This window comes from Symphalangus syndactylus, chromosome 22 (genome assembly GCF_028878055.3).
Source record: "Symphalangus syndactylus isolate Jambi chromosome 22, NHGRI_mSymSyn1-v2.1_pri, whole genome shotgun sequence".
NCBI lineage: Eukaryota > Metazoa > Chordata > Mammalia > Primates > Hylobatidae > Symphalangus > Symphalangus syndactylus.
The window spans coordinates 48,755,833-48,772,060 of record NC_072444.2 but is presented as its reverse complement, the minus strand read 5'-3'; the positions used below and the strand labels follow the sequence as shown (position 1 = coordinate 48,772,060).

The 16,228-nt window shown below is 40.7% G+C and overlaps 1 protein-coding gene across 6 annotated transcripts in view; it reads left to right on the top strand.

Moving 5' to 3' along the window:
• LOC134735598 (uncharacterized) overlaps positions 1-16,228 on the top strand; it is a 357,585-nt gene that overhangs the window by 335,970 nt on the left and 5,387 nt on the right. For all 6 annotated transcript variants that reach the window (XR_010118836.1, XR_010118840.1, XR_010118838.1 and 3 more), the window contains 2 exons: positions 6,038-6,131; positions 6,591-16,192. The gene's annotated coding sequence lies outside the window, so the exon portion shown is untranslated. The remainder of the gene's footprint in view (positions 1-6,037; positions 6,132-6,590; positions 16,193-16,228) is intronic.

The following is a 16,228-nucleotide window of genomic DNA, read 5'->3' as shown; positions in this document are numbered from 1 at the left end:
GGCTCACCTCTCAACCCCAGGGGTTCAAAGCTTGTGAAAATGCTTTGTTTCTCCAGAGATGCCCCCGTCTCTACTCCCTTGGCTGTGACTGTCATCTCACTACCACCTCCATGATAATCTGGGCTCAGATATCTGCCATTTGGGTGAGAAAATCTGCTTCAGCCAAGCAATGTGTGCTAAGTGGCTTCATGAAGGACATTAGGGTGCCATGGTGCAGGGTTGCCACTGACTGTCTGATTATCATCAGCCTCCAGTGTCCTCCCTGCATGCCTGCTTGCAGTCCACTGACTCCTTTAACTTTAATCTCAGCGGGTGACCTTCTATACTGTAAATATTCACTTGGGAAATGGAAACTATTTCTTCTTCTTTTCTTCTTCTTCTTCTTCTTCTTCTTCTTCTTCTTCTTCTTCTTCTTCTTCTTCTTCTTCTTCTTCTTCCTCTTCCTCCTCCTCCTCCTCCTCTTCCTCTTCTTCTTCTTCTTCTTTTCTTCCTTCTCTTCTTCTTCTTCTTCTTCTTCTTCTTCTTCTTCTTCTTCTTCTTCTTCTTCTTCTTCTTCTTCTTCTTTTCTTTCTTCTTTTCTTTTCTCCTTCCTCCTCCTCTTCTTCTTCTTCTTCTTCTTCTCCTTCTTCTTCTTCTTCTTCTTCTTCTTCTTCTTCTTCTTCTTCTTCTTCTTCTTCTTCTTCTTCTTCTTCTTCTTCTTCTTCCTCCTCTTCTTCTTCTTCTTCTCCTCTTCTTTCTTCTTCTTCTTTTCTTCTTCTTTATTCTTCTTTATTCTTCTTCTTTTTTTTTTTGACACAAAGTCTCACTCTGTAGCCCACGCTGCAATGCAGTGGCTCGATCTCGACTCACTGCAACCTCTGCCTCCCCAGTCCTAGTTCAAGCAATTCTCCTGCCTCAGCCTCCCAAATGGCTGGGATTATAGGCATGCATCACCATGCCCAGCTAATTTTTGTATTTTTAGTAGAGACGGAGTTTCACCGTGTTGGCCAGGCTGGTCTTGAACTCCTGACCTCATGATCCGCCTGCCTCAGCCTCCCGAAGTGCTGGGATTACAGATGTGAGTCACCACACCCAGCCAAAACTATTCCTTCTACTTTCTCCCAACACAGTGGCCTCTTTCCGACTTTTTTTGAGTTTTTTTCAGGGATCAACCAAGCTAGGCAATTTTGCCTTTCATACAATTTCCTCAAATTCCAGTGAATAACTTTTTTTTTTCTCATCTTCTGATATCTTGTGATGGTCCCAATGCAGCTGATCTGTCCAGGGGATGGATGAGGAAAAGACAAGAAACGATGCCCAACTGTGGCCTCCAGACTGACCTCTCCTGACACTGCTTACTCCATAGTGATGGGCAGCGTGCTTTTCTGAGACTTTATTTGAGGATCTGTTTCCATGGTACAGGCTAGGTAGGGGACATATCTTGTCCCTTCTACACAGGGCTTCTCAGTCAGGCTGGGCTACTCGTGGTCAGCAGAAGTTTTCAGGCAAGTGGGATACAGAAAGAGCTGAGTGAGGGTGTGAAGATGGCGAGGAGGGCCATGGAAGTTCCAGGCTGAGGCTTTGGCAACTCCTTCCACCCTCAGAGCCAGGGTTTACAGGCTTGCCCACCCATCTCTGACCCTTCTTCCAGGAACTAGGATTGGAAGGGAGTACCTGTACTAACTGGCTTTTCTTCATTCTCTGACCTCAGTTTCTGGAATTCATTTTGGTGCAATTTGCCCCAAGTTGTCCATCAAGAGTTGAAGACAAAATAAATGGAGGGCAGTTCATCTCCCCAAATCTTTGAGGAATGTTGTATTTCTTGCCTTTTCTCCACAGTACTTGGGCACTAATGAGTCTCATGTAATAGCTGCCTGTAGTGTCACACATGCGCCAGGGGGACGGGTGCAGTGTCTCTTCAGAGCCTCTGGCTTGCTCTGAAGATCCTTTCTGACTAGAATGGGAAACCTAACAATTATTTCTCCCTGTCGGGAGTTCAGCCTCCTCCATAAGCTTTGGCTCTGGGGATGTAAGCTGAAGCTTCCAGACCTCCGAGAGGCTTGTCTCCTGGGGGCAGCAGATGACCACCACCTTCCATCTGTCTTCCTAAATGAGCAAGAATCAGCAATTCTTGCATGGGCTTAGTTTCTCTAGGGATGTCTTGCCGGCAGTTGTTTCCTCATCACTTTGCTCCAGTGGGACCTGGTCTTCCAAACTGCAATCAGGAGGAGTTGGCATGCAGCTTACTGCCAAAATCTCAGGAAGTTTTACACTTCTAGGTCTCTTCTTCTTCCTGGTGCTGTGTACTCAGAAACCTGCCACATAGATCACAACACCGTGCACGTTCCTGCATGCTTGCGTGCTGTTGGATATTCTTCCCTGGAGACAGGGAGAGTTATGACTTTTTGACCTTGTATAATATTCAATTCTGGACCATGCAATTTTTCTATTTATCACCATTGCTTCTCCACATCTGAGGCCTGACTCTTTGGGAACATTTCAGCAGCTCAGAATCCTCCTCTTCAATCTGTCTCTGCCTTCTCACAGATGCCGTATGTTGGCTCACATCCATGTGGCTGTGGCCAGTGGATCCCAGCTTGCCTGGCAGTTACTCCTTAGGAGGAGACCAGGCTCTGGGGAGTCTGCCCCAGCAGGTGAATCAGGAGAAAGGCCCTTCTCAATGATCAAAGTTTTTTGTTCCTTTTTCAGGATTGTGTGTCACTTAAGAAGCTGCAGTAATCACCCATGGCCAGGATTTCCTCTGGTTGGTGGGTTGATGAATTTATTCCTTGTCATGCAATCCCCTGGCTAAGACACCACAGAATGCTTTGTATGTGTTGCTGTCTCTACCTGCCTGACCTGTGTGTTACTCCACACATTTCCATGTGAACCTCAGGGTTCTGTCACCCCTCTCCCCTGGCCCAAGCATCAACATGGCCTGTGCAGAGTCATCTTTCTTCCTTGAGCTGTAGGTTCCCTGGTCTCACAGTCAAGATGAGGGTGGACTTAGACTCACTATTAGACTCAAAATACTGCATTTTGCATTGGGGGCCAGTTCATCTGCTAGTCCAGTGTCCTGGGGCTGCCCAGATGTCACTTGGGGCTGCTTTAGATCCCGAATATTTAGGGAAACATGACTCAAGTCTTCAGTCTCATGGACTATATGAACCCAGAGCTACAATTCCTGTGAATTCTAACCTTGGGTCCTCAGGGTCCCATGTGGACCCCTTTGCCAATGGGATGCAAATTTCTGCTGGTTCACAGATTTCCTCTAAAAATTTTACTGAAAGCTTATCTTCTGCCACTTCTGTGCATTTTGTTGGCTTATTTGTTTCTTTTTTTTTTTTTTTTTTGTAAAAAATAGCCGCTATAGGCAGGTCAGCTTTCCATATTTTCCTTCTCCCAATTATGATGAATACAATTTTATTTATTTAATTAGCTAAGTATTTTTATGTTGGACTTTGCAGCAGCCTCAAGTATTATTTCAGACTTGGCAGGCAGCATTTCCTGCACAGGTAGGTGTGAATTTATAAGCAAGGAAGTTGGAGGTTAGTGATGATTATTTAACACTATTTGGCTTAACAGATGTAATCTAAATATAGATAAATGAGAAAAATGAGAGTTAAAACACCTATTTCCGCCATTTGAACCAGCAATCCCTTTACTGGGTATATACCCAAACGATTATAAATCATTCTACTATAAAGACACATACACATGCATGTTTACTACAGCAGTGTTCACAATAGCAAAGACTTAGAACCAACCCAAATGCCCATCAATGATAGACAAGATAAAGAAAATGTGGCACATATATACCATGGAATACTATGGAGCCATAAAAAAGGATGAGTTCATGTCCTTTGCAGGGACATTGATGAATCTGGAAACCATCATTCTCAGCAAAGTAACACAGGAACAGAAAACCAAACACTGCATGTTCTCACTCATAAGTGGAAGTTGAACAGTGAGAACACGTGGACACAGGGAGGGGAACCAGGACCTGTTGGGGGATGGGGGGCTAAGGGAGGGAGAGCATTAGGAGAAATACCTAATGTAGATGATGGGTTGATGGGTGCAGCAAACCACCATGGCATGTGTATACCTATGTAACAAACCTGTACATTCTGCACATGTATCCCAGAACTTAAAGTATAATTCAAAATAAAAAAGAAAAACAAAAAACACCTATTTCCATATTTATGTATGCTTCCTCAAAAAGTACAATGGCTTTTTTTCCTCTACTTCTCAAACTAATGTTTATTAAAACCATTGCATTCTTATTATTAAGTATTTACTATATGTGTGTTTTAAACAAGACTTATAATTGGATTAAATAAATAATATGTAGTAAGTTGCAATTGGGACTTTGTTCAAATTTCCAGATATTTTAAATCACCACTTAATTCAATCCTGGCTCTAACATTGAGGCATAAGTATATTTCACACACATTTCTTATTCTAGGGGTCAGAGTGCTTTCTAGGCAATGTTCTTTCCAAACATTCAGCCTTTCTGAAGACTGGATGTGATTCTTTTTTTTTTTATTTTTTTATTTTTTTTAAGATGGAGTTGCACTCTCATTGCCCAGGCTGGAGTGCAATGGCATGATCTCGGCTCACCACAACCTCCACCTCCCAGGTTCAAGTGATTCTCCTGTCTCTGCCTCCCGAGTAGCTGGGGTTACAGGCACATGCCACCACACCTGGCTAATTTTTGTATATTTTTTTTTTAGTAGAGATGGCATTTCATCATATTGGTCAGGCTGGTCTTGAACTCCTGACCTCAGGTGATCTGCCCACCTTGGCCTCCCAAAGTGCTGGGATTACAGGCATGAGCCACCATACCCGGCCAAATGTGATTCTTTATAGGAATTTTTGCTGAAAAACTTTTTATTTGACTGCTTAACCTGAATAAAATAATAATAATGAAGATAACGATAATAATTTCAGCCAGGTGTGGTGGCATGTGCCTGTATGCCAGATAGTCTGGAGACTGAGGTGAGAAGATCATTTGAGCCCAGGAGTCCAAGTCCAGCCTGGGTAACATAGCCAGATCCTGTCTCTAAAAAATATAATAAAATAAACACAAATTTTGCTTCTTTGACTCTTTTCGTGAGACTTAGAAGGAAACATGTGCATAGCTTTCTGTTCCTTTCCTAGCCAACAGAACATTGCCTTCACAGTTTTGTGGTTAAAGAACATGATGTCCGCCACATTTTTAAGTGATAATCTGCTCGTGTTTAATGGTGTATTGCTGCTGCCTTTATTTCTCTATAGATGCATTTTTCAAACGTAAGATGTCCATACCATTTTGTCTTGTTTACTCACTTATCCTAAACATATTCCAGTGTTTCTCCAGAGTCTTCAATAAATGTAATTATTAACACCCGTAATCTACCATTCTAGCTGCATTTACAACAATCAAAACTTTTATTTTCCCTTTAACATCTATAAATGCATTTGCACAAAAAGCTGCTCTTAGCCTGTGGTTTTAGGTGAGCTGCCTGGGTTGGGCTCCTGACTTTGCTTCACACTGGCTCTGACTTTGCAGAAGTTACTCACCACCCTAGTGTTCTCATCTGTAGAATGCTGGTAATAATAGTGCCTTCTTCATCGGACTGGCTTGAGGACCAAATGTGTAATTACTTTGAATGCCTTTGGATCAGGGTCTGGCACAGACTAACCCCTCAATAAATGTCGACTATCACTGTTTTCCCATGCTTACTCTTATTTTTGCAAATGTCTACACTGGAAATCATCACTAGTTCCCCAGGCTGCCTGTGTGTCTGTGTAGGCTGTGCAACACATACCCTTAATTCTTTTCACTCTTCACCATTTGTGGAGAATCCCCTGGAAACTCTACTTTCTGATTTAAGTGGGTTTCCAGGTAGAGTAAATTAAAGTGTCTTGGTGTGGAGGCCACCTGGCCACCTTGCCTTAATTACAGAAGTAACAATAGCATTCCCTAAGAGGACAGCTGCTGCTTCTGAAAATTTAGGTGACATGTGCCTTGTGGAACATGCTTTCTGTGACAAGAAGCAATTTAATTTCTTTGCAGGTACACACAAGCAAAGAGGCAACAAAGAAATTAGAAGGTTGTATAAGATGCTGCATAGAATCACAATGACTGCGTTGTCCTGAAACCAACCCAGGTGACTTTCTGAATAAATTGGTGTTCAATTAATTTACTGTTAACTAGTACCCCTATAGCTAGCTACATTGCTTTCTAGTTCCAATTAGACCATTAGGAAGTTTGGCAAGTTGAATTTTTCTCTGTGTCTCAAATCTGCCATTCTTCAAATGGAGAGAAAGAATCTGAACTTCACAGGGAGTAAAACACTTTGAAATGTAAATATAAATGTAGATGCATATATACAATAAACCATAAAATATTATGCAAATATCTTATTAACACTATGCATTTTCTTTGAAAGGAGGTAAAGGCTGAAATTATTTTCATTCACATTTTCAGGGTGCTCATCTTTCAATTAAAATTAGGAGTAGCAGTTTTTGTGAATGAAGAAAAGTTTATTCAGATATAGATTTAATTCACATGATAGAGGGACCCTGTGGAGGTCTCTGTATAATATAATACCATCCTTTCTTTTCAGAGATGTCTTCAATTTTCAAAGACCACCTGGGTGAGCAGGGGAGAAGACCAGGGTCAGACTCACAGACCTTCCCCTACTGTGTGCTGCCGAGCCTGTACTTTGAGTAAATTTCATTTTGAATCAGCAAAGACAAAAGGCATTGCTTGGTAGAAGCACAGTGGATTTAAAATTAGAAGACCTGGGTTTGCCTTTGCTTCTCCTGGGCAATTTTTAACACATTAAGAATCTTTCCCTAGTGTCCTGCTCTTCTATCTGCTTGCTGATTTTCTCTGACGTGTGCTGCATGTCCACGTGGTCCAGATCCCTACCCACTTCTCTTCTGTCACTTGGATTCAGATATAACTACCTTTTAGTTATAAGTACATAAAAAGGAAACTATGAACATAGCCTTTCTAGCTAGCTATATTGCTTTCTAGCACTTTTGAATGACAGAATTACATTTTTGTTTAATCCCAGAGATTATCATGTCACTAAGTTTTTCTTTACATGTTAATTTAAAGCTAAGCTTTAATTGAAAAAGAAATCTGATATTAAAGTAGAAATTTTCTTGCATGCAATTAGATTCTATCAAAGACTTAAGAAATTATTCATTTTTAAGGAAATAAGGATATGTTTTAAAAATACAAAACATAGGCCGGGCGCGGTGGCTCACGCTTGTAATCCCAGCACTTTGGGAGGCCGAGGCGGGTGGATCACGAGGTCAGGAGATCGAGACCACGGTGAAACCCCGTCTCTACTAAAAATACAAAAAATTAGCCAGGCGTGGTGGCGGGCGCCTGTAGTCCCAGCTGCTCAGAGAGGCTGAGGCAGGAGAATGGCGTGAACCCGGGAGGCAGAGCTTGCAGTGAGCCGAGATTGCGCCACTGCACTCCAGCCTGGGTGACAGAGCGAGACTCCATCTCAAAAAAAAAAAAATACAAAACATATATGGAAACAGTTTGTTATAGGCTGAATTGCATCCCTCCAAGTTCATATGTGGAATTGCTAACTGCCAGTACCTCAGAATGCGACCTTACTTGGAAATAGGCTCATTGCAAATGCAATTAGTTAGGATGAGGTCATACTGGAGTAGGGTGGGGCCCTAATCCAATGTGACTGGTGTTTTTATGAAAGGGGCAATGTGGACATTGACACACATACACAGTGCACCACATCAAGACGAAGGCAGAGATCAGGGTGATGTATCTACAAACCAAGGAGCACCAAAGATGGCCAGAAAAACACCAGAAGCTGGGAGACAAGCATGGAACAGGTTCTGCCTCACAGCACTCAGAAGAAAGCAAACCTGCCCACACATTGATCTTGGACTTCCAGCCCCCAGAACTGTGAGACAATACATTTCTGTTGCTTAAACCACCCAGTCTGTGGTAGTTTGTTATGGCAGCCCTAGCAAACTAATACAGATTTTGGTAACAGGAAGTGGGATGCTTCTGTAACAAATAGCTAAAAATGTGGAAGTGGCTTTGGCATTTGGTAATGGGTAGAGGTTAGAAGAGTTCTGAGACACTTGACAGAAAAAGCCTGGATTGCCTGTAGGAGACTGTTGTAGAAATATGATTGTCAAAGGTGCTTCCAGTGAGGCCTCAGATGGAAATGAGAAACATGTTATACGAAGCTGCAGGAAAGAAGACCTTTGTTACAAAGTACAGTTAACTTGGCTGAACTGTGTTCTACTTTTTGAAAAGTAGAACTTATAAGGAGTGAAATAAGATATTTAGCTGAGGATATTTCTAAGCAAAGTGTTGAAGGCATGGTCTGGCTTCTTCTTGCTGCTTTTGGTAAAATGCAAAAGGAGAGAGATGAATCAAAGAAGGGACTGCTTGGCAAAAAGAAATCAGCATTTAATGTTTCAGAAGATTCCCAGCGTATTCAGATAGTGTGCTCTGGAAACAGGGCCGAAGCTGTGGCTGGACAACCACTTGCCAGAGAGACTCTGTGTGCCACTTGTGGATCCAGTCAACCATCTCAGCAGAAATGCTGCCGGCTTGGACTGAAGGGACAGAGATGGGATGAAATGAAGAAAGGCTGTCAGGATTCTGGGGTTCTACAAGCAGGAAATGGGCTAATAGAGCTACTCAGCTGCAAACATGTGTTATCCTTACAAGAAGGGAGGAATGTCCTCAAAGGCAGTTCAGGTGCTGGCAAAGCTGCCATCAGGGCCCAGAGGGCAGCATCCTTCACCCAGGTGTGGTACATAAGGCCCCTGTCCCTTGCTGCTTGTGGCTTGTTGAGTCACTGTTGACGTGGTCGGTGAGCACCAGGTCTGGACTCTGTTCTCTCTACCTTGATCTCCTAGGTTTCATTCTCAGCTTGGTACCTGGGTTTATTATGGGTGCCCATTTGATTGGCATCCTTGGTGGGATTAGGCCATTCCTTTTTATCCTTCTTTACTCTTTTATGTTTCTGTTTTGCATTGTCCTGTCTGAAATTGTTGTTTGGCCCAGAAGGAGACTTACAAGGTAGAATGCAGGCATAGATCCTGTAAGCTTGTTGTTTGAGCCAGCCTCACAGACTGGTGGGTGTGCAGTTCTCACTGGGCTGATATCCACCTGGACTAATTTTGCTGTGAGTGACTAATAGAACTGGATGAGGTTCTCCTTCCATCTGAAGTTTTTGTCTAAGTGCTTGGCTTGGCTCCACAGACAGTGTTCTCACTGGTTTTTTGTCTGCTGGTGGTGCAGATTGCCAAGTTTGCGTTGGGAGGAGGACAGCCATCATGCTGGGGACTCAAAACATGAAGTGCTCAAGCCTCACGTTTCTACTGACCACTGCTAGCACTCGTGGGGTTGTCTAAGTATAAATCCTTGCCTCCTCTAGGAAAAACTCTAGGAAACTTATACTTACTCCCATTACAATGCTAATTCCTGTGCCTATCTCTAAATGACATAACTTCATCAAGGATGATTTGAGTTTTCAGTGGCCACTCTGGGGAAGACTTGACTAGAACAAAATTGTTCATTTGAGAAGTGCTTTAGAAAAAAAAAGGAAAGAAGTTTTCTCAGGCCCAATGGGCAGCATTTTTTAATTGGTATGCAAGGCCTCCAAATGAAATTCTGATTTAATAATTGCTTCACTAAGAGTCTTTGGCTAAAGCTAATGAGCAATTTGACTAAATTAAGCAACAACAAACTAGACTCATTTCCCTGCTAAATCCTTTTCCATCCTGTCTTTCAGTTGCTTCCCTCTACTAAACTCTCCTTCATTCCCCTTATCTTTTTGATGTCTCTTCTTACGCACCCCTATCAACTCCTCCCTTATTATACCCCTGTTCAGACTCCCTCCCTTTTGCCTAAGACCTCAAACTGTAGGTTGCTTCCAAACTTCCACCTCTCCCATGAGCCAGGTATGCAGGTAACTATAGAATTTAAGTCTTGGACCTGAGCTGAATTAAGGATTTCTCTAAATACAAATTAGACCAGCAACTACTGGTAGAAGAAATCAGAATTATATTGAGTGCCTATGAGCTGCATTGCCCACCCTATATTAACCTCTTTTTTTTATTGCTTTCCTAAATTCTTTAATTTGAAGAAGGAAGAAATGAGCATGAGTCATTTAAAAGAAGTAGAATTCAAAAGCCAGACTGGTAGAAATGGGGTAAGTTGTGCTGCTGGTTAAAATTCTCAACCAGGGCTTGGAGAAGCACAATGGCCAGCAGCTCTTAGGTTAGTGACTTGGTTAGTCAATATCCAGGATTGCAGAAGATGTTCACTTGGCATGCTGGGCACTCTTGGAGGCACCAAAGAATACCTCTACTCAGCCTATTGCTCCTTAGGATAAAGCAAGATGGATGATATCTTCTAAGGCTTCCATGGGTTTAGACCGACACCAGTCCTCATGACTCCAGCAAGCTTTGGATTCTGACAGTGGAACTGTAAGTGCTAATGTGGGAATCCATGGAGAGGTTTGGGGGAATTTGGGGGTGGAGAAAGAGTAAGCCATGTGAAATTGTACATAAAATTATATGTGTATGTGTGCTTATGCATATTTTCCTGAGGATAGAGTCACTAGAGTTTATCAGATTATCAAAAGGTCCTGAGTCCCCAAAAAGGCCAAGAACTACTTCAGTTTAGGTTATGGCTGAGGCTTTGGGGTCTCTATAAGTTTTCTAGTCTGAGTCCTTGAAGGTTCAGATTCTTCCCCAGTGGATGCTCCCTCCCAGAGCACGAGTCACATCAGAGTGGCACTTTATAGGACCATGTGCTGTCTGAGCTGCCCTATCTTCAGCGTCCTCAAACCACAATTATCAGACAAGAATTTTGTATCTAGCAAAACTAAGCTTCATATATGAAGGAAAGATACAGTCTTTTTCAGACAAACAAATGCTGAGAGAATTTGCCACTACCAAGCCACCACTACAAGAACTGCTAAAAGGTGCTCTAAATCTTGAAACAAATCCTAGAAACACATCAAAACAGAACATATTTAAAGCATAAACCTCACAGGTCCTATAAAACAAAAATACAATTTAAAAAAGAAAAACAAAAACCAAAAAACCAAGGTATACAGGCAACAAATAGCATGATGAATGGAATGGTATCTCACATCTCAATACTAACATTGAATGTAAATGGCCTAAATGCCTCACTTAAAATATACAGAATTGCAGAATGGATAAGAATTCACCAAACAACTATCTGCTGCTTTCAAGAGACTCATCTAATACATAAGGACTTCCATAAACTTAAGGTAAAAAGGGTGGAAAAAGACATTTTATGCAAATGGAGACCAAAAGCAATCAAGGGTAGCTGTTATATCAGACAAAACAAACTTTAAAGCAACAGCAGTTAAAACAGACAAAGAGGGACATTATATAATGATAAAAAGCCTTGTCCAACAGGAAAATATCACAAACCTAAACATATGTGCACCTAACACTGGAGCTCCCAAATTTATAAAACAATTACTACTAGACCTAAGAAATGAGACAGACAGCAACACAATAATAGTGGGGGACTTCAGTACTCCACTGACAACACTAGACAGGTCATTAGACAGGTCATCAAGACAGAAAGTCAAGAAAGAAACAATGGATTTAAACTATACCCTGGAACAAATGGACCTAACAGATATATACAGAACATTCCATCCAACAACCACAGAATATACTTTTTATTCAACAGCACATGGAACTTTCTCCAAGATAGACCATATGGTAGGCCACAAAACAAGCCTCAGTAAATTTAAGAAAATTGAAATCATATCAAGCTGTCTCTCAGACTACAGTGGGATGAAACTGGAAATCAACTTCAAAACCAGGCAAATACATGGAAATTAAATAACCTGCTCCTTATTGATTTTTTTTTTTTAATGAGAGAAGGTCTTACTCTGTCACCCAGGCTGGAGTGCAGTGGCATGATTATAGCTCACTGCAGTCTTGAACTCCTGGGCTCAAACAATTCTCCTGCCTCAGCATCCAAAGTAGCTAGGTACTACAGGTGTGTGCCACAATGCCTGGCTATTTTTTTTTTTTTTTTAAATTTTGTAAAGGTGAGGTCTTGCTATGTTGTCCAAGCTGGTCTTGAACTTCTGGCCTCAAGCGATGTTCCCACTTTGGCTTCCTAAAGCACTGGCATTATAGGTGTGAGCCTGGCCCCAACTTGTATAGATATTGGTCAAACCTCAGATGCTAAAGCCTAGATGGCAAAAGTTGATTATAATGACCTGGAAAAGGACTACAGAATGCCTTTTTCTATAATAAACTCAAGGCTGTCCCCTGCCACCGACCCCACCCCCACCCCTCGCCAAAAAAAAAAAAAAGCCAGAACAATAGGTCAACATCTTCTAAAAGCCATATCTGAACTATTTCTAGTAGAAATGGTTTGGGTTATAATTAAATCATGAAAACAGAAAAGATGCAACTATAGAAGATTTTCAGGACAGACTAGAAAACACCTTCCGACAACATTCAGGAGTTAAAGATGGCACTGATGTAACAGTGGTCGTTTCAATTCGTTTCGTCCTTGGAATTAAATGTGAAATTACAGACCTAATTGAAAACCAGAGATCAGAATGAGAAATAGCCTCTTCTCTTGAACCACAACACCTTGGAGAGCATTTTGAAAGAGTTTTAGAATAAATATGAAATAAGAACAAAAATAAACTTATATTCTGTAAATCAACCAGCTAAGTGGCCCACTTTCTAATCAGTTATCTACTGATGAGGACACTTATTGAAGGGAGACTGGAAAAAAGATAGTCTGGTCATGCAAAGGAAAAGCAAAACAAAGAAAAATCCTTCAATTCAGATCAATGAGCATGCATCAAGGAAGGAAAGAACTCACTATCTTGCCTTACCCTTAAACATTCAAGGTGAATTAACAATAAATACAGATGGTCAATCTCTTCAATTACTGGTAGATATGGTGCTACTCTCTCTATATTAAACCCTGCCACCTTTGCTCAACATCTTCCTCAGAGTAAACATACCACACAGGTGGTAGATATTTCAAATAAACTATAGCTTTTTTCTATCTCTCAGCTCTTATTGGTAACACTTAGACTTTTGACTGAAAAGCATTCCTTCCTACTCTGTGATACTAACCCCTGCAAATTTAATAGGAAGAGACTTACTTTGCAAATGGAATTGTCATGTGATATGCACACTGGAGGGACTGTTACTTGAGGCTTTAGAGAACTCCTTTGCTTATAATTGGGGGATTTCTGATCTAGATGTACTTTTGCCTTCTCTATTGTGTTTGATGCACACTGCAAATAAAGATCTTGAGACTGTACTTGACATCCTATGGGCTAAACATTCCACTGAAATAGGAAAAATAATTGGAGCAGAACCAACTAAAGTTCAGATAGATCTTACCAAACTGTTGCAATTATTTCCACAATATCCCTTGAAGCCAAAAGCAAAAGAAGGACTCAAATCTGTACTTAAAAGCCTTTTATCCAAAGGCCTTCTTGTATCCTGGACTAGCTACTACAATATGCTTGTTCTTCCAGGAAAGACACCAAGTGGATGAGAATATTGACTTGTCTAAGACACCAAGGCCACCAACAACATTGTTATTCTTCAATGTGGCAGCATCTAACCCAAATATCAATAATGTCGTTAATTCCATCTGAAGTCTCTTGCTTCACTGTACTGTATCTTTGCTCCATATTTCTGCAGTGTGCCTCTAGACCAGGGCAGCCAATATCTTTTTGCCTTTACTTGTGGAAGACAGCACAGACCTGGATAGTTATGTTCTAGAGATTTAAAAAAGTAATATTTTTCCTAGGTCTTAAAGACTGAAAAGATCTAAATTTCTCTTGTGATTCATATTGTCATTCACTCCTGCAATACTCTAAGTCCTGCCTTTCACTTGCCTTTACCAGAGGAAGGGGAAACCTCATGATTGTCTTACCTCATTTAGCGAACAGCCTGTGTCTCACTCTGATTTATTGGAGACTCCCACTGAGAACCCTGTCCTTGGATTATTGGTTGGTGAGTCATGCTTCACAGCTGGAAGTGGAGGTTATAAAGCAGAATGTGCTATCACCAAATTAAGCAGTCCTCTGGAATATAGCTCTCTACCTGAGGCAAAATAAACTCAGATGGCAGAACTTCTTGCCCTTAGTAGAGCTTATCAACTAGCCAAAGAACAGAGAGTAAACATATACAGTCAACCCATCTGGTGTGGGCTCTGCACTCCTGGATTCAACCAGGCATGGATTGAAAATATTCAGAAAAAAACAATTCCACAAAGTTCCAAAAAGTAAAACTTGAATTTGCCATGCCCTGAGTACTACAATGAATCCACTCAAATGCAGTAATATGTTGGCATTATATTAAGTATATAATCTAAAATCTCTATAATCTATAAATTCTATAATTGGGTTTATAGGTATGTAATCTCTGTAATCTAGGGATGATTTGAAGTACGTGGGAGTATCTACTTAGGTTATATGCAAATACTATACCATTTTATATAAGGGACTTGAGTATCCACGAATCTTGGATTAGTGTTTTATAATAGTGCTGGATGGAACTATCTTAGCTTTTTTTTTTTTTTTTTGTCTTTCCATCTCTTCCTCCATGTGAGGACACAGCCTTTGTCCCCTCCAGAGGATGAAGTAACAAGGCACCATCTTGGATGGAGAGACCAGGATCCTCAGCAGGCACTGAACTCGACAGTGCCTTGATCTTGGATTGGAGGTTTTATAGGATACGCAATTCATTCCTATAGTAAATGATTATAAGACCCTAAAGTAAGTTTTAGTAAATTGAGCAAAGGTAGAACATTTGTAAAAGTTATAACTTTATTTCAAAATACGTCCATGGGTACAGTCCATCTGGTTGGACTCACCTTTACTCCAAGTCATGGGCTCCAGGCAGGTGTGATATGCACAAACTCACCCCTGACTTTCTCTAATCTTTTCCTCCCCACCCCTTTGCTTTTTCCTTTAATCATTACTCTCCTCATTTTTTTCTTGTGACATTTTTCTTACAAACTTTAAATTTTTAGTGTAAGTTATAGCACACTATGATGTATGCATTCACACATACACACTTTTTTTCTAAGTGGGAATCACTTCTTTTGCAATGCCTTCCCTGACTTTTTTTGTCTTTGATATACTCCTTCTGTAGTTTACTTTTGTGACACTCTGCACCTCTCTCTCCTATCATTTGTCCTAGTTGCAATTTTGTACTTATTTTTTGATGATCTGATTAACATTTTCCTCCTTCAGTAGGCTGGAACTACGTCTGCTTTTTTCATGATTTAGCACCAAGCTTGATTCAATAAATTATTACTGAATTAATGAAATAAAAGTATTGCAATCATGTAATTATGGTAGTTCCCTATTTTCACATATCTTTCCTCATTAGGCAATGCTGATTTCTCAGAAGCCGGGGTTAAGCCTGACACACAGTGGATGTTTAATAAATGTCCATTGTTGAAATGAACCAGTTGTATCTGTCTAGTGTCATTCATTGTCCCATTCATAGCGGGAGCATGAACCAATGAAGTACCACCGTACCTGACCAAGGAGACGCAGATGAGGAATTACAAAGGAAAGATGTGGCTGCATCAGAGAAGCCTGCTCAATTTTTTGCAGAAGATGAATGATTAATTCATCACCTGCAGTGACACTGGACTTATTATCATTTTGCTTTCTAAGGCTGTTTTACAAATAACTGGTCGGTTAGTTAAGAAACTGGGAAATTTTCATTATAATATAGTGAAAAAGTTGGTCCAGAAACTAGAGATCTGGCTTCTCCTCTCTCTTTTGTCTTTAGCTAAAGATAAGCAAAACTTTTTCACTCTCTGGACTTCAATGTTCTCATCTTAAATAAAGGTTTTGGGACAAAAGTGTCTTAAATTTCTTAAAATTCCCTTGCCTTGTGAAGGGTGTAACATTTGGATTTTTATTTTACTTATTTTAGCCACACATTCTTGCAAGTTTCATTTCATGGTCTGAAAAAGTAAAGCACTTCTAAGAAAGTATTTAGAAGATAGAATGTTTCTGGTGCAAAACATGGCCAATAAAACTTAAGCGTAATCAAATTTTCTATATATTTTCATGTTCAACTTGTCTTCTCAAGCTAACTCACCACCGATCACTCTTTGTGAAGATATTTATCAATTAATCATACACCTCCTGAATTTTCTGTAAGTATGATGCATGGTATATGTATTATGAATTAT